Source organism: Protomyctophum bolini (genome assembly GCF_963924005.1).
Source record: "Protomyctophum bolini genome assembly, chromosome: 14".
NCBI lineage: Eukaryota > Metazoa > Chordata > Actinopteri > Myctophiformes > Myctophidae > Protomyctophum > Protomyctophum bolini.
The window spans coordinates 36,771,888-36,797,673 of record NC_137875.1 but is presented as its reverse complement, the minus strand read 5'-3'; the positions used below and the strand labels follow the sequence as shown (position 1 = coordinate 36,797,673).

General features: G+C 41.1%; 1 long non-coding RNA gene across 1 annotated transcript; it reads right to left on the bottom strand.

Annotated features, from left to right (window-relative positions):
* Nucleotides 1-6,633: 6,633 nt before the first annotated feature.
* On the bottom strand, nucleotides 6,634-10,700 carry LOC308327809. Its single transcript, XR_013965223.1, has 4 exons — nucleotides 10,627-10,700; nucleotides 7,495-7,524; nucleotides 6,846-6,968; nucleotides 6,634-6,697 (listed from the first exon to the last, which is right to left on the bottom strand). It is a non-coding gene; the product is annotated as an uncharacterized lncRNA (long non-coding RNA).
* Between the last annotated feature and the right edge of the window lie 15,086 nt (nucleotides 10,701-25,786).

The window sequence follows — 25,786 nt, the reverse complement described above, 5'->3', positions numbered from 1 at the left end:
ATTGTGACATGATGCGTTGTGAGCTTGTAGATCTGCTATTTTCTAACTATGTTGAATATTTTCAATAATGAATGTTATTATTTATAACATCATAACAATCTAAATCTACAAAGTAACTAGTAAGCAGTGGTGGACAAAGTACTCAAGCCCAGTATACTTGAGTCAAAGTATAGATACTCAACTACGTATACTATAGATACGTAGTTGAGTATATATTACTCAACTAAGTATAGCAAGTATACATTTCTCTATAAATGTGTACTTGAGCTAAAGTACTGGCGTACTTGTAGCCTATACTGTATAATTTGTACATAAATAATTTGTATCAATGTATTGCTGTATTTAGACCCCCCCCCCCCCCCCACACACACACACACACACACACACACACTCCCCCATCCGGCCCAATCCACAACCACCTTCAAAACAATATCAATGGTAGTGAAAATAGCTGATCTACAACTATCACAACGTGTCCTGATGCGACGCGGTGTGAGCTTATAGATCGTTAATTCAGAATGTACCTTTTACCTTCCTAGAAATGTAGTGGAGTCAAAAGTACAATATTACGTCTTTGGAATGCAGTGGATTGAAATACTAAAGTAAACCACACATACTCATAAATGTACTTAAGAACACTACTAAAACAAAGTACCTCATTCATTACTGTCCACCACTGCAAGTAACTAAAGTAAAACGTACAAATATGCCTCTGAGATATAGTGGAGTACCAGGCCAGTATGTATTAGGAAATATAAATACTTGGGAAATTACACGTACCTTACAGTGTTTAATATGTACAGTACTTGAGTAAAAATACTTAGTTACCACCACACTGTCTAACAACAGTGATATTACAAAGCATTTTGAATACAATAACCATTTTCTGACATTATTTCACTTCCCATCTGTGTATTTGTCACACTGACCTGGACGTCACTGCCATTGATGTGCATACGACTGATCGTCTTGGTGTCTGTCCAATAGACCATCTGCTGCTTGTAGTCAAAGTCCAGAGCCCACGCTTCATTCAAGTCCTGTCACAGCACAGCAGTTAGTTAGTTAGCAGTTAGTCTCTGACAGGTCGAATACATTCCGACATGTCAAAAGCAGTGTGTGAATTGTATCAAATCAAATCATCCTTTATTTATAGCACATTTAACACAACCGAAATTGACCAAAGTGCTTCACAGGAAAGAAAAAACATTTAGAGCAAATAACATTTAAAGCAATTTACATCAAGTAGAACCAGATACATGGCAAATGAGGCATACATGGACAATATAGGAATATATGAGCACATTAAAATCAGATTACATTAAAATCCACGTACTTTTTAAGTAAGGATTTAATAATCTCGATGGATTGGGCGGCTCTAATAAAGTGGGGGAGGTTGTTCCACAGCTCTGGGGCCGCCACCGCTAAAGCGCGGCCACCTCTTGTTCTGAGGGTTCAGGTGGTTGGCACGGTCAGCAGTGATTGGTCAGCAGACCTCAGAGCTCTGGGAGGGTTGTAGCGCTGTATACGTTCAGCCAGATAGGGCAAGAGATTGAACCCATTTAGACCTTATAGACCTCTCATTGTCTCTCAGTGGTGCTCAACCTTTTTCATGGCAAGGACCCCCATCTGAAAATATGTAGTTCCAGGGTCCTCCCAGAAGCAAAGTTATGAGTTAAAAACATTCACTGTGAAAGAATATATTGTGGGATGTCACATGACAGCGGGCCGTCAGAGCGCCACCCCAACGAGAGTCAGTGGAGCGTCAGAGGCGGAGCCCAGCTCAGAAGACAGCGACCCGCCCTGGGTCACGTGATTGACCACACGTATCTACCCGTCTTCCTCCTCAATCAGAGCAATTACGCAACAGCCGCGCTGCGCGCGTAATGTTTGAAATTCTCCACTGACTCACGGAGGGAGAACTGACGTGGCAATCTGGCGGTAGGTCTCCACAAACACACATCCCCTCACTGTTGCCACTTGTTCAGACTCTGTGCTAATAGTGTTTCTCATTACACAGGCAACCCCAGGATGGAGGAATCCTGAAGAGGATTAACCCAGATGGAAATAACACTCCTGAAGGAATAGGAGTGAGAGGAATTATAGACTGTTTTGCCCTGGAAATAGGAAGAACCTAAGTTAACCAAGTGTGTGTGCTGGATCTGATTTGAACTTTAACATAATCCTCTCAATAAATGCCCGAGTAGGCAAACCTTGCTGTGTCTCCTGCCTATCGTTGTTCAGTGGTGCCCACAATATATTCAAGATTTGTGCCACATTTTCACAATAAAAAAAATATAGCAGATCTACAAGCTTGTAGCGCGGCACTCGGTGCCGCGCTATGAGCTTGTAGATCTGCTATTCAATAGCTAGTATAACATGATAATCCTTAGAAACACCAAAAGGGGTTCCTGTCCTGAATGGGTTAAAAGTAAAAAAGTAGGATCTAAAAGATAAATTATTTGTTTTATCGGGAGCCAATGGCGTGATATCAGGACTGGTGTGATGTGGTCAAACTTTTTAGGTCCGGTGAGAAGGCGGACAGCAGCATTTTGGACTAATTGGAGTCTTCGGAGTGAGGATTGGTTGATGCCATAGTATTAGTACAATAGTCCAGCCTTGAGGAGATGAAGGAGTGAATGACCATTTCAAATTGTTTGTGGGGGAGGCAGGGTTTAACCTTGGTGAGGAGGCGTAGGTGATAAAAGCTTGTTTTGACAACAGAGCTTATCAAATTTAAAAAATATTATCGAAAATAACAGCAAGATTCTTTTGCGCCTGTGTTGATATTGGAAGTGAGGGGGCCGAGGTTGTTGACAGGAGGGGTGGAGCCACTGGAGCGTTGTCCAAAGATGATGATTTCCCTTTTATTGTCATTGAGATATAAGAGGTTTTCATCCATCCAGGTTTTAATATCGTCAGTTAATTAGGGGCTCAAATGTGTTATTGTTGGTGGATGTAAGCGTGTATAGGATGTGTTGTTACAGTATGTTCAATGGTTTTCACCTGTTTGAGCACAGTGTGGTTGGAGCCGTTCAAGTTCATCTTATTCAGTTTGTTCTCGGTGGTGAAGATGAGGAAGGGCTCCACATCTAGAGAAAATTTGACATCACATTTATTTAGCGTAAAATGCAATGCTTAATTTGTTTGTTTGGGAGAGACAGAACATATTCATGAACACAGCATCATTTATAAAACTACATACAGTAGAGATGAGAAAGCAATGTAAATATTAGAGTTACCATGAATGATAATTTACAACCGTAGATTGTATTAGACCAATAACACACAATATTAGTACAGAAATAAACAGATACCTGTTCCTGCCATGTGGCATCAGACAAACAAACAATAAGCCAATACAACAATAGAAAATGCAAATAAAACCAAACTCTGTATCTATGTATGTTAACCCATTTAGGACTGAGACCAGATTCTTTTAAATCATGACAGTTTTCTGGAAAAAAAAGGTTTCTATGTCAGTGGTTTTCAAATTACTTCATGTCAAGGACCCCAACAATTATATGTTATTGGCCGCCGAACCACATCTGAAAATATGTTGTTCCAGGGACACCCCCCCCCCCCCCCCAGAAGCAAAGATATTACTTCAAAATGTTCGCTCTCAAATAATACATATTCAAAGATGTGCGCCAGATTTTCATGATTTTTCAAAAATAGCAGATCTACAATGTCTTAGCGTGGCACTCGGTGCCGCGCTATGAGCTTATAGATCTGCTATTTTTTCAATAGAAGTTCAAAATTATGCTTAAAACACCAAAAGGGGTTCTCGTGCTGAATGAGTTAAAATAGACAAAAATAACAGTTACAAAGAGATTGACAAAAAGAGACAACAAAAAGATTCATGAATTAATTAAAATAACCAACTCAGAGAGATGTCAGACTCAGGCCTCCTAAGGTACTAGCAGCAAACCCGTTTCCCCAAAAGGTTTTGAGTTTATGCAGTATCTTCAGTAGTATAGCAGCTGGTTCTCAAGTGCACAGCATTACATGCTACCTAACTGCTTTCAGGAAGCACTACTTAAGTTGGTTCTCAAGAGCACATTACGAGTCTTCTTATCTGGCTTCGGGAAAGCACCTCCTGGATGAATGAACTTAGAAGCAAAACAATTTCCTGAAAGCCTTCTTAGCTTCAGTCTACTGTCGTACGCAGCAGTTTGTAAGAGGGATCTGGGACGATCTGGGACGCTACCCTTCGTAGCGAAGGGTGTTACCCACTGATACTGATGTCGACAGGTTATTGATCTGACAGAGACAGCAGCGCAACATGAAACCAATGCTTATAGTACCCAGGCCCCTAAAAAGAGAGGCAGGTACACATTTCACTTGAATTGGATTTCAATACTTTACAATTTTATAATAAAAACTTTTTAATATTTTTCGGGGGCCACCCTAGTCGGGGGCCCCGGGCTGCAACCCACCCTAGCCCAAGGGTAAGTCCGCCTCTGGCTATACGATCTCATAGCTCGGCACATACAGTAGTGCCGCGCTGTGAGCTTGTATAATGTACGTACTGTATATCTGCTATTCTTGGAATAGACAACCAATGTGCTTTCAGTGCTTTGAGCTCCACTGTTTCCTACCAGATGTGGACCTGCAGATGGTGGGGTCTTCAGGGCTGAGCTGGTACCCCTCCACACAGAGACAGTGGAAGCTGCCCTGTGTGTTGTTGCAGTGCTGGGTGCAGGGATAGCTGCTACACTCATCTACATCCACACACGTCTTCCCATCGTCCTTCAGACGGAAGCCGCTGGGACAAGTGCACTGTAAGGAGACAGGAACAGAGCGTGATGCTGACCAGGTGTTTCATCAGTGTCTTGGTGGAATCTGTGTCAAATGGCGCTGTTGATTCCATACCTTGAAGCCTATCTTGAAGTCTTTACAGCTGAGCTGGGAGGAGCAGCCACTCAGCTCGCTGTTCAGACACTCGTTAACAGAGCAGCTGCTGAGCTCATCAGAGCCGTCGCCACAGTCGTCCTTGCCGTCACACAGCACTGTCTCCTGGACACAGTTCCCGTTGTGACAGACATAGGCTGGGTGATGATCACATTTCTTCTCTGTTGGAGTGGAAGAGCAATGGAAGCAGAGGAGGTTTAGATGAATGTGATTCTGATCGTGTAAAAGTTTACACCATTTCTATAGTTATGTCTATGGATGATGTCTTATTAATGTATCTGTTTATTAATTTAATGTGTGACTGATATCTTCAATATCCTACCTTGTAATATAGAATAGTGTATTCTCTATTGTTTACATAAGACCTTGACCTTGATCACTCAACCAATCAATCAATATTGATATATCTCTCCACAACGTATAATATGTATAGGGAATGACCCCATGCACCTCACATGAGAGTATTTCTTTAAGACACACCAGTAGTTCTGACATGCACAGGTACAGTATGTACAGTATATACTGTAAGAGACAGGAGTTTGACAGCCATCTATTCCACTACACTGAGCAGCAAAGAGAGCGCGTGTGTGTGTGTGTGTGTGTGTGTGTGTGTGTGTGTGTGTGTGTGTGTGTGTGTGTGTGTGTGTGTGTGTGTGCGCGTGCGTGCGTGCGTGCGTGCGTGTGTGCGTCTTACCTGGGCAGTGAGCCTCATCTGAGTTGTCGCGACAGTCATTGTCTCCATCACACTCATAACTCTTGCGGATGCATCGTTTATTTTGACACATGAACTGGTCGCTGCGGCACAGGTTTGCTGAGACACAGGAAGTAGTTGTTTAGGTCAATCCATTATTATAGAATAAGAGCAAAAAGCCAGTTCTATAGTTATGTCTATGGATGATGTTTGACGTTCTCTTATTAATGTATCTATTTATTAATTTAATGTGTGACTGATATCTTCAATATCCTACCTTGTAATATAGAATAGTGTATTCTCTATTGTTTACATAAGACCTTGATGGAAACAATCCATCCAGTCCACACCACTTTTTGTGTTTGACTGTACTCGTGCTGTTTGCATTTCTGTCTAATATTATATTCAATCAATCAATCAATCAATCAATCAATATTGATATATCTCTCCACAACGTATAATATGTATAGGAATGACCCCATGCACCTCACATGAGAGTATTTATTTAAGACACACCAATAGTTCTGACATGCACAGGTACAGTATGTACAGTATATACTGTAAGAGACAGGAGTTTGACAGCCATCTATTCCACTACACTGAGCAGCAAAGAGAGCGTGTGTGTGTGTGTGTGTGTGTGTGTGTGTGTGTGTGTGCGTGTACGTGCGTGTGCATCTTTTTTTTATTTTTTATAAATCTTTTTATTGGGTTTTTTACATTTTTTTCCCCTCCCATGTGGGGTCCTTGTTCATGATCAGCATATACATTTCATGGTACAGTACATATGTCTTAAGGTACCCCTCATTTACCTCCCGTCCACCCATTATGCCCACCCACTCTTCCCCGATGCAGAGACAATACAGCTGGAAAAGGGGAAGATTACAAAGGGAAAAAAGAAAAGAGAAAAAAAAAACGCAGAAAAGGGAAAGGGAAAGATGCGTGTGCATTTCTTACTTGGGTCTTTGCAGCGAGTATTCTTGGGAGCTTCATCTGAGTGGTCGTGACAGTCGAGCTCTCCGTCACACTCCCACGCTCTCTGGATGAGACAGCGGCCGTTGGCACAGCGGAACTGGTTGGAGCCACATGGTGGATACTCTGGAACAGGAAGTATAGAGCTTGACATTGTGAATATGTTTGAAACGTTTTAACAAGATCTCGCATTAGGCACAACATATTTTCCTATCCGTCTGAGACCAAATGAATTCATATCCATATTCATTCAGTATGAGAAGCGTCCACTCACCACACTCCTTGGGCTCATCTGAGCCGTCACCACAGTCGTCGTCATGGTCGCACACAAAGCTCTTGGGGACACATATTTTGTTTTGACACAGGAACTCTTCGCTGTCACACGTGCTGTTGAACACTGAGGCACAGGAAGTAGTTGTTGGGATATCATTACACAATAAGAGGAAAAAGCAACAGTTCTATCGACAGTTATGCGTGAAGTTAATTTATGAATGTCTGTGTTTATTATTGTCAATACCACACCTGGGATATATCGTTAACCTCTTATTTCCATATTTCAACTTTTTTCCTATATATCCGATCTACAAGCACACAACGCAATAAAGTAAGACAGTGAAAATAGCAGATACAAGCCCACAACGTGAGCTTGTGGATTAACTATTTTCCTATCTATTAGGGCTTGTAAGTTTTGGTCTCTGTAACGCATCGCAACATCGCATCGCATGTAGATCGGCTATTTTATTAGCTATTTAAAAATAAATCTAAATAAACATATAAGTGAAAGTTTTATGAATATCTAACCAACCAATGCAAATGTATTAACAATATATTGTGAATGGATAATAACTACAGTGGATTCATTGGACAACAACAACAACAACAACAACAACAACAATAATAATAATAATGTGTTCTTTGTTTACCTGTTGTGTTGTGTGATTCAGTCTGGAGAGCTGAGGAGACAAATATCAGAATAAATGAGTTCCACTGTAACAGAGAACATGGATCGTCTCTACTAATACATTCTGCTTGGGTCTAGTTGTGGTTTATCTGTTGCACCAAATGCACTGGAGAAAAGTAGTTCATTTGGCAGCCATGCATTATGCCTACTTGCCTACATTATGACCTACTTTTGAACCTATATTTCAGGTAAGATTTCACAATTTGAATATTATATTAAGTATTGCAATTGATTTTTGTATACTGTATACTGTAAGGTTTGCCCTTACAGATCAAAATGTCCTCATTTAAGTCTGTTTTCTGTGTTTCCTAAAATTTAGAACTTTAGACTTGTTCTTTAGAACACTGTTTCCCAAATAGAGGGTCGGGACCCATTTGTGGGTCATGGACACATTGTTATGGGTCCCTTTATGTTTTGTTTCCTACATTTTGTTTTTAATTATTACTAGTTCAGGACATAAAAAAAAGAAAATCCCAAAAAAGCAAAAAGTTTCATGAATTAAAAACATTTTTTTTAAAGTAATGTCATGAAGAAATCAAAGAAAGAAAATCAAAGAAATTCCATAAATTAGAAAACAAGTGTTTAGGTAGTAGTGAAAATAGCCAATCTACAAGCTCACAATGCGGCGCGAAGCCACATGCTGTGAGCTTGTAGATCGGCTATTTTAACTAGGCTATAGTTTGGGTGTCGGGGAGGGGAGACATCATATTTTTATTTTTGGGTCACGGGCTAAAAAGGTTTGGGAAACACTGGTTTAGAAGAAAACCTCTTTATTGCATACGGACGGTAACTATTAATTAATTTCAGTAAGTGGACCCTGGCCATTTTAACCCATTTAGATTCTACAAAATATCTTCTAAATCATGACAGTTTTCTGAAAATCTATGTTTCTATGTCAGTGGTGCAACCTTTTTCATGTCAAGGACCCCCAGAATTATCTGTATTTGGCTGCGGAGCGGACACCTATCTGAAAATATGTTGTTCCAGCGAAAGCAAAGATTTGAGTTAAAGAACATTCGCTCTGAAAGAATATATTCAGCGAGCTTGTAGATCTGCTATTTTTCAACAGCTAAATAATAACATAATGCTTAACGCATTTAGACCTGAGGACGATTCTACAAATGCCTTCTAAATCCTGACATTTTTCTGTCAGTCGTTCAAACATTTTCATGTCAAGGACGAAGGACCCCCAAAAAACGTTCGTTCTGAAAGAATATATATTCAAAAATTTGCGCCACATTTTCACGATTAAAAGAAAATAGCAGATCTACAAGCTCGTGGGTGGTGGGGGGGATCTATAGTCTGGGGATAAAGTTTGCGCGCTTCTGTTACTTCTCTGCCACAACAGCCACAGTGCAGTAACTGCAGTTTAACATCAGCCATTCAGCCAGTCAATATGGACTTTAAGCAACGACTGTTTTCAGGACGGACACAGCATAAGAGAGGTGATGGAGCAATCGGCGTAAATGTATGACAGCTATAATTTCAATAAACATGGTTATGACATGGCGTTGTAGTGTAGGTTCTCCCGTAGTAAAAAGGGCTGCGACGGAGAGCAGGTTTATGTATCGAGCACTGATCCATTTCCGGTTGCCGTAGCCGACTGCCGTATCCGTCGTTGCTTAAAGTCGCTAATAGTGGGACACCGCTGAGAGTCACACACAGATGCAGTTAGGTTCTTAATTAAGGGCGCGTTCTGAGTGCGCTCCGGTATGCTATGCAAAGGGAATTAGGAATGACTTCTGTCCGTCACAATAACCAATCCTACAGTTTGAATTATGTAGGCTACACAGTACACACGCACACCGAGCAAAAAATATGATATGGGGAAATGGGGATATTTTTTTTCATTCTAATTCTAATTTGAATCGACTTGTGTTAATGAAATCGATGCAACAATGCATCGATTTTTAAATGAATGAGACGTTTTATTTGTATTTTACAAATGCGTGCGCTCGTGCATGCGTGCACAATTCAATTCAATTCAATTCAATTCAATTCAATTCAATTCAATTCAATTCATTGGCATGAGAGAAAAGTGAACACTGCAGGATGTTTAAAGGGATATTTCACTTTCAAACATAGGTCTACCCCAGACAGTATTTAACCTGTTAATGATTCATTCAATATTTTGATATTTGATGTGTATTTTATCCTTATTACTTCAAACAAGATAAAAACAACAATTAATTGTCCCTCTAATTCTAGTTCATGAGGGGCTGTGTTTTTTCAATTATACCTTTTTATTTATTTATAGAAAGAAAATGCATGGCCCCTGACGTGTTACAGTATTCAGTCACCTGAACCAAGGACGGATGTTTTAGATGAATCCATCATGGTATTCAAATTTGTGTTTGAAATTACAATTAGTGTTTGTAATCTGATAAAATCAAATTATGAATCGAGCATCTCACATGTTTGAAATGCCCCTTTAATGAGTCATGCTAATGACTGTTAATGATTTGTGGCCATATTATTGTAAAGTGTCACCAAATAATGTATCTATCGTCACTGTCGGGAATACAATATATAAAGTCACAATATCTTTTTGATCTATTTTGATGAGGCAGTGTGCATTATTTAAAATTGTTTTTTTAATGAACATTGTGGAGTTGGTTTCTCCCCCACAGCAGAGATATCATAATAAATGTCCTATAGATCTAATATCTAGACGTCATGAACATGCGTCCTGCATACCCCAGGGACATGCAGAGAGTGTTAGAGGGGCAGGGGCTGAAATCCCGTAAGAGGGCACTTTTGGACAAAAATAGCGAAAATAGCAGATCTACAAGCTCACAACGCGTCGCACCGCGACACGTTGAGAGCTTGTAGATCAGATCTTTTTGGGGGGCGCAACCCAGCACTCTTTAGCTAGTGGATTTCAAAACAAATATGTTCAAGTTCAGGAGACTTCGTAAAAGAAAAGCAATTCTCCTGAATGCGCTGCCTTCCAATTCCAGCATGTTGGAAAGGAAAGTAGTTGCATTCGCATTTCTTTCACCACAGAAAGGGCAGTTATTTTACAGACGGGCAAAAGGGCAGGGGCTGAAGCCCCCTTTGATGTCTATGTGTGCACGTTCCATGCCAGACCCACCTGTGGTGTCCACCTGGCTGCTGAGTCCTGCCTCTTCAGTGGCTAAGGCTGGGTTAGTGGTCACAGCATCCTCCTTGGCCCTTCCACCTTAGGATATTGTCAATAGTATTGTCACTTTTCACACATCTAACATGATCTCGCACCGGCATTTTTCTCTTCTTGACTCTTATCTTTTCTGATGTGTTTCTCACATGTGTTCTTTGTAGATTAAACTACGGTCAAAATGAACATAAGAGGACGTCGGCTGGTACTAGAATGCTTGAATTTTATATAGGCATAAAATGGTACAGAATAATGCAATGAATTAGTTTGGTTAGTCAATTTGGCACATACGGCCATACTAGGCTGAGCCTTTCTTTTTCTCAATGTAAAAAACAACAACAAAGCCCGCCTTGGTTCCCCGGATATCCGGTGCTAAACACAAATGCATAATGGGATATGCAGTTCAACTTATAATTTGTTTCTTAGTAAGCAATATCAATCAAATAAATCATACTGTGAATTAAATCGACTTCTTTTGTTTATAATCAATTCTCCTTTTAACTGTAATAATAATAACAATATGCAATGAGCACATTTGACTGTTATGCAATATAAATATTACACAAATGAACTGTAACCTAAATTAAGTTACAACATTCTTTGTTTCCCTCAAATGATTAAAAGTAGAGGTCATTCTGACAGGCAGGAAAACTTGACAGAAAAAGGCTACCGGTATATATAGCACTGATGAAGGTCTTAGGACCGAAATATTTGCTACTTTTAATGTACTTTTATGTTATAATAAAAATAAAAAAAATCTTAAGTCTCGGTCTGTTAGAGTTTTCTTTTCTTTTTTATATAGTGAGCGAGTCTTTTTCTGTCAAGTTTTCCTCTATGTTTTTGAGACCACTGCTCCTGTAGTCAAGTTGGGGAAAAAAGGACGAAGACAAAAGGCGTAACAGTGCTTTCTCAGTGCTTCAGCATTCTGACAGACAGGGGCGCAATAGCCTAGGGGACGCGGGGGACGCGTCCCCTGCCAGCGTCACATTGGTCCCCCCCAAATGAGTTTGGGCCTGGTACGAGACTATAGGTACAGCTGTTGCTTCTTTCGAAAAATATAACGCAACATAGGAACCCCGCTAGTGTTTTTGGTCTTCGTCTGACAGTTTCTGTAGCAGAAAGACCTCTTTTCTGGAGGGGGGGGGGGACAGTCGGTTTGGGGGGGTTCCCGACGGCTGCGCGTAGCTTCCACCTCTGACAGAGGGGAAGCGAGTAAGCGACGCCGTCAGAAACCCCCTCACTCAGGAAGGCCCCCTCACTCAGATCTCAGACGGACCAAATTGCGACAATACAGCCTAGCCTATGTAAAGAGGAATATAAACAAGACCTTGGCGCAAAACTTCATATTTACCCTGCTCTAATACAACAAAAGTGTGTTCTTACATCCTCCATTTCACATCAGCACTCGTGAGTAAATTTAATTGCCATTATGAAAGTTTTCAGTGACGTTGGACCCACAGGTTGCATTGTCGTCAATAATTAATCTGTCTTTAAAACGTTCTAATGTTAATATAGCATATTGGCATTGCATTTGTATGTGCATTGAGTCACTGGAACAACCTCTCTGTAGTCCGACCCTAACCATAACCCCACGTTTTGGTGGTTAGACCCCCCCATCCCCCCCTCCCCTAGGGTAGTGGGGGGGACGGGGGGGACGGATTTTTCGGCGGCGCCGCTTCGCGGCGCCGCTCTATATCCCCCCCTAGCGTTCGGTCAGTGTTGCGCCTCTGCTGACAGACAGACAGGCAGCAGTCTATGCTTTGTCGTACAACGGTCAACGGCGTGACGCGGCGGACATGGCAGATCTGGAGGAACTGATAATGCATTTTGAGCTTGTAGATCAGCTATGTTTGCTATATTTTAATTGAAATCCTGATTTATTCATTTATTTTTGCTATTTCTGAATTGGAATCCTGAAAAGTAACCTTTTAATTAAAAAAAGACAATAGCATTTGAATTGTAGTAATTAGCTGAAATCAATAATATATGAGTATTCTGCTATTAACCTGCGGGCCGCATTAAGTGAAGGTGGGGGCCGCATGTGGCCCCTGGGCCGCCATTTACCATGTATGGTGTCACGGGGCAACCCGTGCCCTATAGACCGATTCCGTAGCGGTTTCATGGTCGCAGCCTACGTATTTCCTGTAGGCGGACTCGACGTAACTGCAGGTTTAAACCCTCACCAGGCGCATCTCTTCCACTACAGTGAACGGCAGAGTGACTGATGTTAGTTTGCCTCAAACTTTACTCTTTTACCTGCTTTTTTACTAACACTAACATTACAAAGATGTCCAGAACATCGAGATGAACCTGTGTAGTTTATGGCTGCTCCAACAGTAGTGGCAACATAAAAAATAAATAAATACGGAATGTCAAAATATCCACCGCGGTGGCTGAGACCAGAGCCATTGAGTAATGGTTGAGACAAAGCAGTGAAAGGTCCTGAAAGATACATAATTTCAGTCTTACCCAATACCCAATCTTTCTGTTTTATGAACACAAGGCTGCTGTATTTTATACCTCATACTAAGCATTTAAAGTATGAGGTATAAAGTACAGCAGTCTTGTGTTAATGAAACAGAAAGATTTGGTATTGGGTAAGACTGGCTATGTATCTTTCAACTGCTTCGTCTCAACCATTACTCAATGGCTCTGGTCTCAGCCACCGCGGTGGATATTTTGACATTCCGTATTTATTTATTTTTTATGTTGCCACTAGGCTACTGTTGGAGCAGCCATAAACTACACAGGTTCATTTCAATGTTCTGGGCATCTTTGTAATGTTAGTGTTAGTAAAAAAGCAGGTAAAGGAGTAAAGTTTGAGGCAAACTAACATCAGTCACTCTGCCGTTCACTGTAGTGGAAGAGGTGCGCCTGGTGAGGGTTTAAACCCCGCAGCTACGTCGAGTCCGCCTACAGGAAATACGTAGGCTGCGACCATGAGACCCGCTACGGAATCGGTCTATAGACACTAGAAGACTCCACAATGTGAAACTGAACATTACAAACACACACTGCACAGCTGCTTCCATTAATTGACTGTCTTCAAGCTCCTTGGATGTGTGGCTGTGTGTAGCATCATATACTACTTATCTGTGTTGCCTAATGCTATCATAATTGTTTTGTGTTTGATGTGATGCCTTGGAAAACATTCAGACTCTATGAAGGAAATGTGTAATTGTATAGTGGGTCTAACTCATGGGTCATGGTTTACCTTGTTTGAGTAGATTGGTCCAATTACTAATCATTGTGGGTGGGGTCTCACCTGGTATATAAGGGAGGCTTGTGGAAATGTTTGGGAGGGAATCCTGAGTTTTGTTTGAGACTAAACAAAGGAGACAACTCCAGGGGAGAGCTGTCAGTCGTTCTCAAACATTTTCATGTCAAGGACCCCCAAAAATATATGTAACTGGCCGCTGACCCCCATCTGAAAATATGTTGTTCCAGGGACCCCCCCCCCAGTAGCAAAGATTTGAGTTAAAAAAAACGTTCGTTCTGAAAGAATATATATATTCAAAGATTTGCGCCACATTTTCACTATTAAAAGAAAATAGCAGATCTACAAGCTCATAGCGCGGCAATCGGTGCTGTGCTATATGAGCTTGTAGATCTGCTATTTTTCAACAGCTAAAGAATAACATAATGCTTAATTCACCAAAAGGGGTTCCCGTCCAGAATAGGTTGCATGACACATACAGTATATGTACCCAGGCAGCGCGGCGCAGCGCAGCCGAGAACACAATACAAAATATAACATTAACACTAGTGGCAGTACAGCAGCCTGACCTTCAGAACACAATAGAAGACATAGGTCTATATTAACATTTATAGCAGCCAGCAGCACAACACCAGAATATACAATCTGCTGACCTTCCACGTTCACGACGTGAACATGTATTCCTTCTCCTCCTCCTATACAACTCGATAACGTTCTCATGTTACTTATTTTCTGAGCCATGCAAATAAACAACAACCCACTCTGACCGGAGAGGGAGAGATTCATGCGTCCCGTGCGTAAAGCTAGACCAGAAGCAGGACAGTCACTGCATCAGCAAGGAGGTGGGGGGGGGGGGGGGGGTCTATAGTCTGGGGATAAAGTTTGCGCGCTTCTATCTGTTACTTCTCTGCCACAGTGCAGTTCAACATCAGCCAATCAGCCAGTCAATATAGGGACTTTAAGCAACGACTGTTTTCAGGACGGACACAGCATAAGAGAGGTGATGGAGCAATCGGCATAAATGTATGACAGCTATAATTTCATTAAACATGGTTATGACATGGCGTTGTAGTGTAGGTTCTCCCGTAGTAAAAAGGGCTGCGACGGAGAACAGGTTTATGTATCGAGCACTGATCCATTTACGGTTGCCGTAGCCGACTGCCGTATCCGTCGTTGCTTAAAGTCGCTAATAGTGGGACACCGCTGAGAGCCACACACAGATGCAGTTAGGTTCTTAATTAAGGGCGCGTTCTGAGTGCGCTCCGGTACGCTATGCAAAGGGAATTAGGAATGACTTCTGTCCGTCACAATAACCAATCCTACAGTTTGAATTATGTAGGCTACACACGCACACAGAGCAAAAAATATGATATGGGGAAAACAATTGAAAATATATATTTTTTTTCATTCTAATTCTAATTTGAATCGACTTGTGTTAATGAAATCGATGCAACAATTCATCGATTTTTAAATGAATGAGACGTTTTATTTGCATTTTACAAATGCGTGCGCTCGTGCATGCGTGCACACGTGTGCACACACACACACACACACACACACACACACACACACACACACACACACACACACACACACACACACACACACATGCGTACAGGCACACACACACACACATGCATGCACATGCACACATGCACACACAATTCAATTCAATTCAATTCAATTCAATTCAATTCAATTCAATTCAATTCAATTCAATTCAATTCAATTCAATTCAATTCAATTCAATTCAATTCAATTCAATTCAATTCATTGGCATGAGAGAAAAGTGAACACTGCAGGATGTTTAAAGGGATATTTCACTTTCAAACATAGGTCTACCCCAGACAGTATTTAACCTGTTAATGATTCATTCAATATTTTGATATTTGATGTGCATTTTATCCTTATTACTTCAAACAAGATAAAAACAACAATTAATTGTCCCTCTAATTCTAGTTCATGAGGGGCTGTGTTTTTTCAATTATACCTTTTTATTTATTTATAGAAAGAAAATGCATGGCCCCTGACGTGTTACAGTATTCAGTCACCTGAACCAAGGACGGATGTTTTAGATGAATCCATCATGGTATTCAAATTTGAGTTTGAAATTACAATTAGTGTTTGTAATTGAGGGGGCGTGTCTGATAAAAATCTAATTATGAATCGAGCATCTCACATGTTTGAAATGCCCCTTTAATGAGTCATGCTAATGACTGCTAATGATTTGTGGCCATATTATTGTAAAGCGTTACCAAATAATGTATCTATCGTCACTGTCGGGAATACAATATATAAAGTCACAATATCAATTTTGATGAGGCAGTGTGCATTATTTAAAATTGTTTTTTTAATGAACATTGTGGAGTTGGTTTCTCCCTGACAGCAGAGATATCATAATAAATGTCCTATAGATCTAATATCTAGACGTCATGAACATGCGTCCTGCATACCCCAGGGACATGCAGAGACTGTTAGAGGGGCAGGGGCTGCAATCCCGTAAGAGGGCACTTTTGGACAAAAATAGCGAAAATAGCAGATCTACAAGCTCACAACGCGTCGCACCGCGACACGTTGAGAGCTTGTAGATCAGCTTTTTTTGGGGCGCAACCCAGCACTCTTTAGCTAGTGGATTTCACACATCTAACATGATCTCGCACCGGCATTTTTCTCTTATCTTTTCTGATGTGTTTCTCACATGTGTTCTTTGTTTCCCTCAAATGATTAAAAGTAGAGGTCATTCTGACAGGCAGGAAAACTTGACAGAAAAAGACTACCGGTATATATAGCACTGATAAAGGTCTTAGGACCGAAATGTTTGCTATACTTTTAATGTACTTTTATATGTTAAAATAAAATAAAAAAATGTTTTCTTAAGTCTCGGTCTGTTAGAGTTTTCCTTTATTTTTTATATAGTGAGCGAGTCTTTTTCTGTCTAGTTTTCCTCTATGTTTTTGAGACCACTGCTCCTGTAGTCAAGTTGGGGAAAAAAGGACGAAGACAAAAGGCGTAACAGTGCTTTCTCAGTGCTTCAGCATTCTGACAGACAGACAGGCAGCAGTTTATGCTTTGTCGTACAACGGTCAACGGCGTGACGCGGCGGACATGGCAGATCTGGAGGAACTGATAATGCATTTTGAGCTTGTAGATCAGCTATGTTTGCTATATTTTAATTGAAATCCTGATTTATTCATTTATTTTTGCTATTTCTGAATTGGAATCCTGAAAAGTAATCTTTTAATTTAAAAAAGACAATAGCATTTGAATTGTAGTAATTAGCTGAAATCAATAATATATGAGTATTCTGCTATTAACCTGCGGGCCGCATTAAGTGAAGGTGGGGGACGCATGTGGCCCCCGGGCCGCCATTTACCATGTATGGTGTCACGGGGCAACCCGTGCCCTATAGACACTAGAAGACTCCACAATGTGAAACTGAACATTACAAACACACACTGCACAGCTGCTTCCATTAATTGACTGTATTCAAGCTCCTTGGATGTGTGGCTGTGTGTAGCATCATATACTACTTATCTGTGTTGCCTAATGCTATCATAATTGTTTTGTGTTTGATGCCTTGGAAAACATTCAGACTCTATGAAGGAAATGTGTAATTGTATAGTGGGTCTAACTCATGGGTCATCATGGTTTACCTTGTGACGAAGCACATTTCAATGTTTTTCTGCTTTATTTTACCTATGCATGTTATTATTTATGTAAAGAAATGTAACATGTGATGCTGAGTGTTTAAATATTATTATCTTCTATTCATGTGTGAAAGGTAACGGGTCTGGTACAGGGGTGAGTGACAGCTGTCAGTGACTGGTTGATTGTCACCACCCAAGGTTACTAGTAGAGGAACTTGAGGAAGTGACACACGGGGAGGGGAGATCTCACAACAAACAGAGTGCAGGCCTGCATAGAGGAGGAGAGGAGCTCCAGATAGCGTTTACATTGAGACAGCTATTTAATGTTTAACCGAGCGTATCTGCAGCCACAGTAACTATAAGGAACAGTCGGGCCCAGCGGATTGGGCATCTCGTATGTCGCTGCCGTCGGGGATCGGCGTTGGAACTGAGGATTACCTGCCGGTGTTCGGAGGCTAACAGGGCTACTGCTACCGGTGAGACCGTTCCAAAGTTGTTCATTGAGGATTATAAATATAGGGGTACCCCGAGCGTTTTTATGTTTCCATTGGACCGTTTTTGAGCAGAGGAACTTTTCGTTGCGTTGGAAGTTTGGGACAGTTGCACACTTGCGTGCGCGCGCCTCTTTTGAGGGGAACGACGGACGCGGACATTATTCTCTGCTGACTTTGGGGGGGTTTGGGTAGTAATTATTGTTTGTGGGTTTAAGTTTGTATGCCTGTATATTGTATTTAATAGGGAAAGAGACAGGGAGAGGCGTCACTAGTGAAGTGTATTGTCTACTGTTGATTCGGTCAGTGGCTATGGCTGGCTATAAAGAATTCTGAATATAACCCTACGATCCGCTTAATTTTTCCTTAAGTAATAGTTGCCTTGAATGAGTAAAGGGCGATTGTTACAACCTTGTTTGAGTAGATTGGTCCAATTACTAATCATTGTGGGTGGGGTCTCACCTGGTATATAAGGGAGGCTTGTGGAAATGTTTGGGAGGGAATCCTGAGTTTTGTTTGAGACTAACAAAGGAGACAACTCCAGGGGAGAGCTGTCAGTCGTTCTCAAACATTTTCATGTCAAGGACCCCCAAAAATATATGTAACTGGCCGCTGACCCCCATCTGAAAATATGTTGTTCCAGGGACCCCCCCCCCCCCCCCAGTAGCAAAGATTTGAGTTAAAAAAAACGTTCGTTCTGAAAGAATATATATATTCAAAGATTTGCGCCACATTTTCACTATTAAAAGAAAATAGCAGATCTACAAGCTCGTAGCGCGGCACTCGGTGCTGTACTATATGAGCTTGTAGATCTGCTATTTTTCAACAGCTAAAGAATAACATAATGCTTAATTCACCAAAAGGGGTTCCCGTCCAGAATGGGTTGCATGACACATACAGTATATGTACCCAGGTAGAGCCTTGAGAAGCAGAGCGTCTCAACCTTGACTGTTCCACAACCAGAGGAGCTTCTCTACAGATGATAGCTTTAATGGAGTCTAATCACCACAACTCTGCATAACAACAGTGTTCTACAGAATCACAATAGCGATTCTGAGATTTTTCACAGTCGCCTTGTCAGACAGTAAAGTCGAAGTTGAGTCGATGCAGCAACGTTTTATGACGGGGGCCTCTCCAATATGGCACAGTGTGTATCTATATGGAAAAGCGCTGATTATCAAAACATAAAAATGTAATAGTAAATAGAACTAAACACGTACGCAAGTGTGCCTCGCACACTGTTACACAGACCAGAAAAGAGAACACAGTCAACAGGAGAGGGGGCATAATTGGCACACAGCACAGCGCAGCGCAGCGGCCCGAGAACACAATACAAAATATAACATTAGTCATTAACACTATAGTGGCAGTACAGCAACCTGACCTTCAGAACACAATAGAAGACATAGGTCTATATTAACATTTATAGCAGCCAGCAGCACAACACCAGAATACAATCTGCTGACCTTCCACGTTCACGACGTGAACATGTATTCCTTCTCCTCCTCCTATACAACTCGATAACGTTCTCATGTTACTTCTTTTCTGACTGAGCCATGCAAATAAACAACAACCCACTCTGACCGGAGAGGGAGAGATTCATACGTCCTGTGCGTAAAGCTAAACCAGAAACAAGACAGTCACTGCATCAGCAAGGAGGTATCCTTACACCTGGGAAAAACTGAATCCATTCTCTTCGGATCAAATAGTAATCTCAAAAAGGCAGATGGCTTCTTGGTTAGAGTTGGTGACGATATTATCACACGGAAGGATCAAATTACCTACCTAGGTTCCATCCTGGAGGCCAATCTTTCCGGTGATAAGATGGCCACCAACGTAATCAAAAAAGTCAATCAAAGAACAAGATTCCTCTACAGGATCTCCTCACTGGTCGACAAAAACACCTTGAAGACCTTAACAGGAGCCCTCGTACAAGGTTTCTTTGACTATGCATCCACCTCCTGGTACCACAGCACCTCAAAGGCCCTTAAAACAAGGCTCCAGACCTCCCAAAACAAACTGGTCAGGCTCCTACTTGGCCTCACCCCCCGAACCCACCTCACCCCTGCCCACTTTGACAGGCTGGGATGGCTTAGGGTCGACGACAGAGTACAGCATCTTGCAATGGGTCTGGTCCACAAGATTCGATACACCACCAAGATACCCATGTACCTGTCTAAATACTTCCTTAATGTAAACGAAGTCCACACCCACAACACCAGAGGGAGTGCAACAAACCATGTACAACCCAGATTCGGCACAAACAAGGGGCTAAATTCTTTTCGCTCCTATGCGACCAAAATGTGGAACGCCCTACCAACAGTCATTAAGACATGTGAATCCCTTGGCTCCTTCAAAACTGCTCTCAAAGGGCACCTACGGATGGCTGCAATTCGAAACTGGCCTCTGTAAAAGCTGAATTTTTATCTGGATTGTACTATGTTTTTGTATGGACGTGGTGTCGGGTGCCTGCACATATGCACACATGGCATCAACGCATGGTGTTGTGTGCAGGCGCCCTACACTCTGTCTTTGTACTATGGATTGTACTATGTTTTTGTATGGACGTGGTGTCGGGTGCTTGCACATATGCACACATGGCATCAACGCATGGTGTTGTGTGCAGGCGCCCTACACTCTGTCTTTGTACTATGGATTGTACTATGTTTTTGTATGGACGTGGTGTTGGGTGCCTGCACATATGCACACATGGCATCAACGCATGGTGTTGTGTGCAGGCGCCCTACACTCTGTCTTTCGTTTTCTTTTATCCCCCTGTTCCCCTCACTGTATATATATTTTTTTCCCTTTTCGCTTCCTATATGATGAATTCCTGTTCTGTTCTTTAACTACATAGAAGTGTCTATTTGTTTGTCTCTAAATGTTTTGATGAATTGAACAATGTGGACCCTGTTGTAAACAAGTGTAAGGCTTAATTGGGTCGTCCACTCACAGTTAACAGTCTTTGTATTGAGTTTGTGCTTGAAATGTACTGTAATTCTGCAAACTGTTAATAAAGATTTCAATCAATCAATCAAAGGTGGGGGGGGGGTCTATAGTCTGGGGATAAAGTTTGCACGCTTCTATCTGTTACTTCTCTGCCACAGTGCAGTTCAACATCAGCCATTCAGCCAGTCAATATAGGGACTTTAAGGAACGACTGTTTTCAGGACGGACACAGCATAAGAGAGGTGATGGAGCAATCGGCGTAAATGTATGACAGCTATAATTTCAAAAAACATGGTTATGACATGGCGTTGTAGTGTAGGTTCTCCCGTAGTAAAAAGGGCTGCGACGGAGAGCAGGTTTATGCATAATTCATCATGACAATTCAATTCAATTCAATTGGCTTCATTGGCATGAGAAAAGTGAACACTGCAGGATGTTTAAAGGGATATTTCACTTTCAAACATAGGTCTACCCCAGACAGTATTTAACCTATATTTTGATATTTGATGTGCATTTTATCCTTATTACTTCAATAAGACAAAAACAACAATTAATTGTCGCTCTAATTCTAGTTCATGAGGGGCTATGTTTTTTCAATTATACCTTTTTATTTATTTATAGAAAGAAAATGCATGGCCCCTGACGTGTTACAGTATCAGTTTCAGGTCACCTGAACCAAGGACGGATGTTTTAGATGAATCCATCATGGTATTCAAATTTGAGTTTGAAATTACAATTAGTGTTTGTAATTGAGGGGGCGTGTCTGATAAAAATCAAATTATGAATCGAGCATCTCACATGTTTAAAATGCCCCTTCAATGAGTCATGCTAATGACTGCTAATTTGTGGCCATATTATTGTAAAGTGTCACCAAATAATGTATCTATCGTCACTGTCGGGAATACAATATATAAAGTCACAATATCAATTTTGATGATGATTTGATTGTTTTTTTAATGAACATTTTGGAGTTGGTTTCTCCCCGACAGCAGAGATATCATAATAAATGTCCTATAGATCTAATATCTAGACGTCATGAACATGCGTCCTGCATACCCCAGGGACATGCAGAGAGTGTTAGAGGGGCAGGGGCTGCAATCCCGTAAGAGGGCACCTTTGGTGAAAAAAGGACGAAGACAAAAGGCGTAACAGTGCTTTCTCAGTGCTTCAGCATTCTGACAGACAGACAGGCAGCAGTTTATGCTTTGTCGTACAACGGTCAACAGCGTGACGCAGCGGACATGGCAGATCTGGAGGAACTGATAATGCATTTTGAGCTTGTAGATCAGCTATGTTTGCTATATTTTAATTGAAATCCTGATTTATTCATTTATTTTTGCTATTTCTGAATTGGAATCCTGAAAAGTAACCTTTTAATTTAAAAAAGACAATAGCATTTTGTAGTAATTAGCTGAAATCAATAATATAGGAGTATTCTGCTATTAACCTGCGGGCCACATTAAGTGAAGGTGGGGGCCGCATGTGGCCCCCGGGCCGCCATTTACCATGTATGGTTTAGTTAGTAGGACTCCTAATATGACATATTGTCGACTACAACCTATCTCAAACCCTCACCCTAACCCTAACCTCCCACAGGGCAGCACACCTAAACCTAACCTTAACCCATGTCTAACCAATAACTAGTCGCACCCCGACTGACTTTCAGTAATTGGGTCTTATGATAAAAATAAGAACATTATGTGTGTAAAAAGAAAAAAAAACTTTTGCCACTTCTGCTTTAATATAATATTGTAGCACAATTTGCGGAACAAAAGCATTCCACTGCTCCTACAAGTACAAGTTACTGGCAAATAAAAACTTGATTATTGATTCACAACAAATTCACAACAAAATTCTAACTAATTCACAACAAAACACAACAAATCCATGACATGTGGGCTTGTAGATCTGCTACGTTCGTCACGTGACACTGTCTTACGACTAAGTATAAACATGACTTGTGCTGCTGCCTGCAGGCCGCGTAAACTGACCGCTCTGCTTGTTACATCACAATCAAAACATGGGACTCACCAAACCTGGTGAGATCTTTTAACATGAACGCATCTAGACTACGACCCTGACAGGAATAAACCTATATATTTCCCAGTACATATACAGGAATGTGTTCAAACTAGTCCTCGATGACAGGACACTTAAGGATTCACAATGTAAAAGCAAGTCAGAGGTATATGCATTTTAGCCAAAAACCATTGAGTGAGTTTAGTAATCAATCAACGCATTAAAACAATCAACAAGTTAAAACAGAGTCCTACCTGAGGTCCAGAAAAAGGTGAACAGCACCAACATTTGGTAAAAATTCATATCTGTTTCTAGCTGTCAAAACAGATACATGGACGTTCAATCAGACTTTAGTCTTTAAATGGGCATTCAGTCAACAAGAAGCAGTGTGGTCTGGTCTCTTTGGGGTCGGCACTTCGTGTTTTATCATGTTTTCTTCATCAGTCATGTGGTTTCTCTGTGACGTCACGCTGCTCTTACTGACACTCTGACAGGAAATGCTTATCAACGCGGCAGTTGGAAAACTGCATGCATGTCATTTATTATATTATTGTCAAAAATAGCTCATGTTACAATGTGATCCATCAGCAATTTTCACTTTTTTTGAGCACTGCTAATGTGTGGCTTTGTGTGTATGTCTGTACTATACTCTCTCCCTCCCTGTTTCCTGTCTGCATGTCTCCACTATACATACAATCGAAAAAAGGCATGAAAGCCCAAAACATTTCTTTAAAAATTGTTTTTGAAATGAGGCCTCTGGTATAGCCACACAGGACTATAATAGTGAAATGAGGCCTCTGGTAGCCACACCGGACTATTATAGTCTATTTTACGTCATGAATGATGATGCACGATGATGAGAGCGCCCCTCACTTCACACAGGTGTGATTTCTATACTTTTGTACAGCCATTTAAAAGTAACCAGTCATTAAGCTCTATACAAGCACAAGCTGTGAAACAAGAACAAACGAATTAAATTTCAATTCTGCAATGCATTGATATAGAAAAAAATGTTATACTGATGAATATGGATCAGATTAAGTACACAGGCTGACCCACAGGACATGGTGACTGTGGTGACTTCATACCAAGAGTAAACTGCGTAGAGTTATTTACAATCGGGCCTGTCTCTGTGAGAAGCTGTCAAGACCCCAGGGGTCGCGGGACAGTTCTAATCTCAACAGGCAATCCAACAGCTGTGTGTGTGTGTGTTCAGGGAGCTTCCTGCTCTCTGTTCTCTAGCCTACAATGTATTTGTGATTGAATCAGTTAGACCTGTTACTAATACATTACATTCTACCTTTGTGACATGTGTTAAATAAGGTTCTGCAATACTTCATATATAGTATAGATATTTAGTTAGTCCTATTGATATAAACCGTATAGTTAAGTATAGTCACTGTGTGCCACATGAAACTACATGCAAATGTGTCCCTCCTACTCACAGGAACATCCTGTGAGTATAACGTTTTGATTGGCTCTCATAATAGCGGAGGTAGCCTGTTTGTATCCGGAGGAGGGACTTTGAATTGAATAAACTGCAATGTTGGAACCACTGTTGTGTGTTCACATAGATTGGCTACGAATGTGACATCCTGGGCACGGGGCCTTTAGCCCGTGCCTGCTGCCTTGTTATACTGAGTGAATCCTATCAATAAAGCTGAAGGATTCGTAAGACTGGAACTTGTTGCCTGCCTCCGTTTCTTCCCACTCATTCAACCATCGCCGCTACCAGACAAGGGTCATTTGACACAAAATATATACATCAATACCAATTATGAATTATTTGGTGATTTTTTACTTTTCACCTGACTTGGCCTCACACTGCTGCAGCTGGAACAGAGCTCACTTATTAATTTAGATATATTAATGAATGCCTTTAAGACAACTGGATGGTGAATATTAGGTCATTCAGGTTGAAGGCTGGCCTTGTGGTGGTAGTGTGCTTCTGTGACGGAGGCTCACAGCGCGCCACAGAGAGACACTAAATCCTGATTGGACAGACCCCTTTTCTGAAAAAAGGTTAAACTATTCTCAACTTTTAAAAGAACTCTGCTCAGCCTGCAGGAAAAGTTCTCTGAGCAGTGTCTAACTGGTCAACTTTTGTTGACCAGTTATAGACACTGCTCAGAGAACTTTCTCAAAGGATTTAATGTTTAAATGACCATAATGTGGATGCTAAGTTTCACCAATTGGCCTTTATCTATAGGATCTTAATTTTATTTTTAAGCCAATACACTCATTCTAGATCAGAAGATAACATCTTCACTTTCAGGAAAACCCAAATGCTACACAGCAGATCTATGAGAAATGACGTCTCTAACCACATCCTGCGGTTGACAAGTTTCCATTTAAATGCTTTTCTCCAAAACTACTTTTTTGTTATTTACTAATACTAACATTACTGTCAATCTCCAATGAATATAGCCTCGGGTTTGTCAAGACATTTGTTATTCAATCTTTATTTCAGACTCTGGGTCCATATATCACAAACACAATGGCAATGATACAGTCCAGTCTACCCTCTCTCTTCTGTAAAACACATCAGTGTCTATCCCTCTGTCCTCTTCCCTCAGTGTCAGACAGCCTGGCTGGCGTGCGTGCGTGTGTGTGCTGCGTGCCTGCGCGTGAATATGTGTGAATGTTTTTTTTTATTAATCAGATTTTAAGTCGACAAATAAAATATGTCAATCCACACCCATCATCTAGCGGCGGGGGATTTCAATCAAGCTGACTTAAAGACACTCTTTCCATCGTAATGTGAAATGTGCTATACCAGAGGGCAGGCAGGCAGG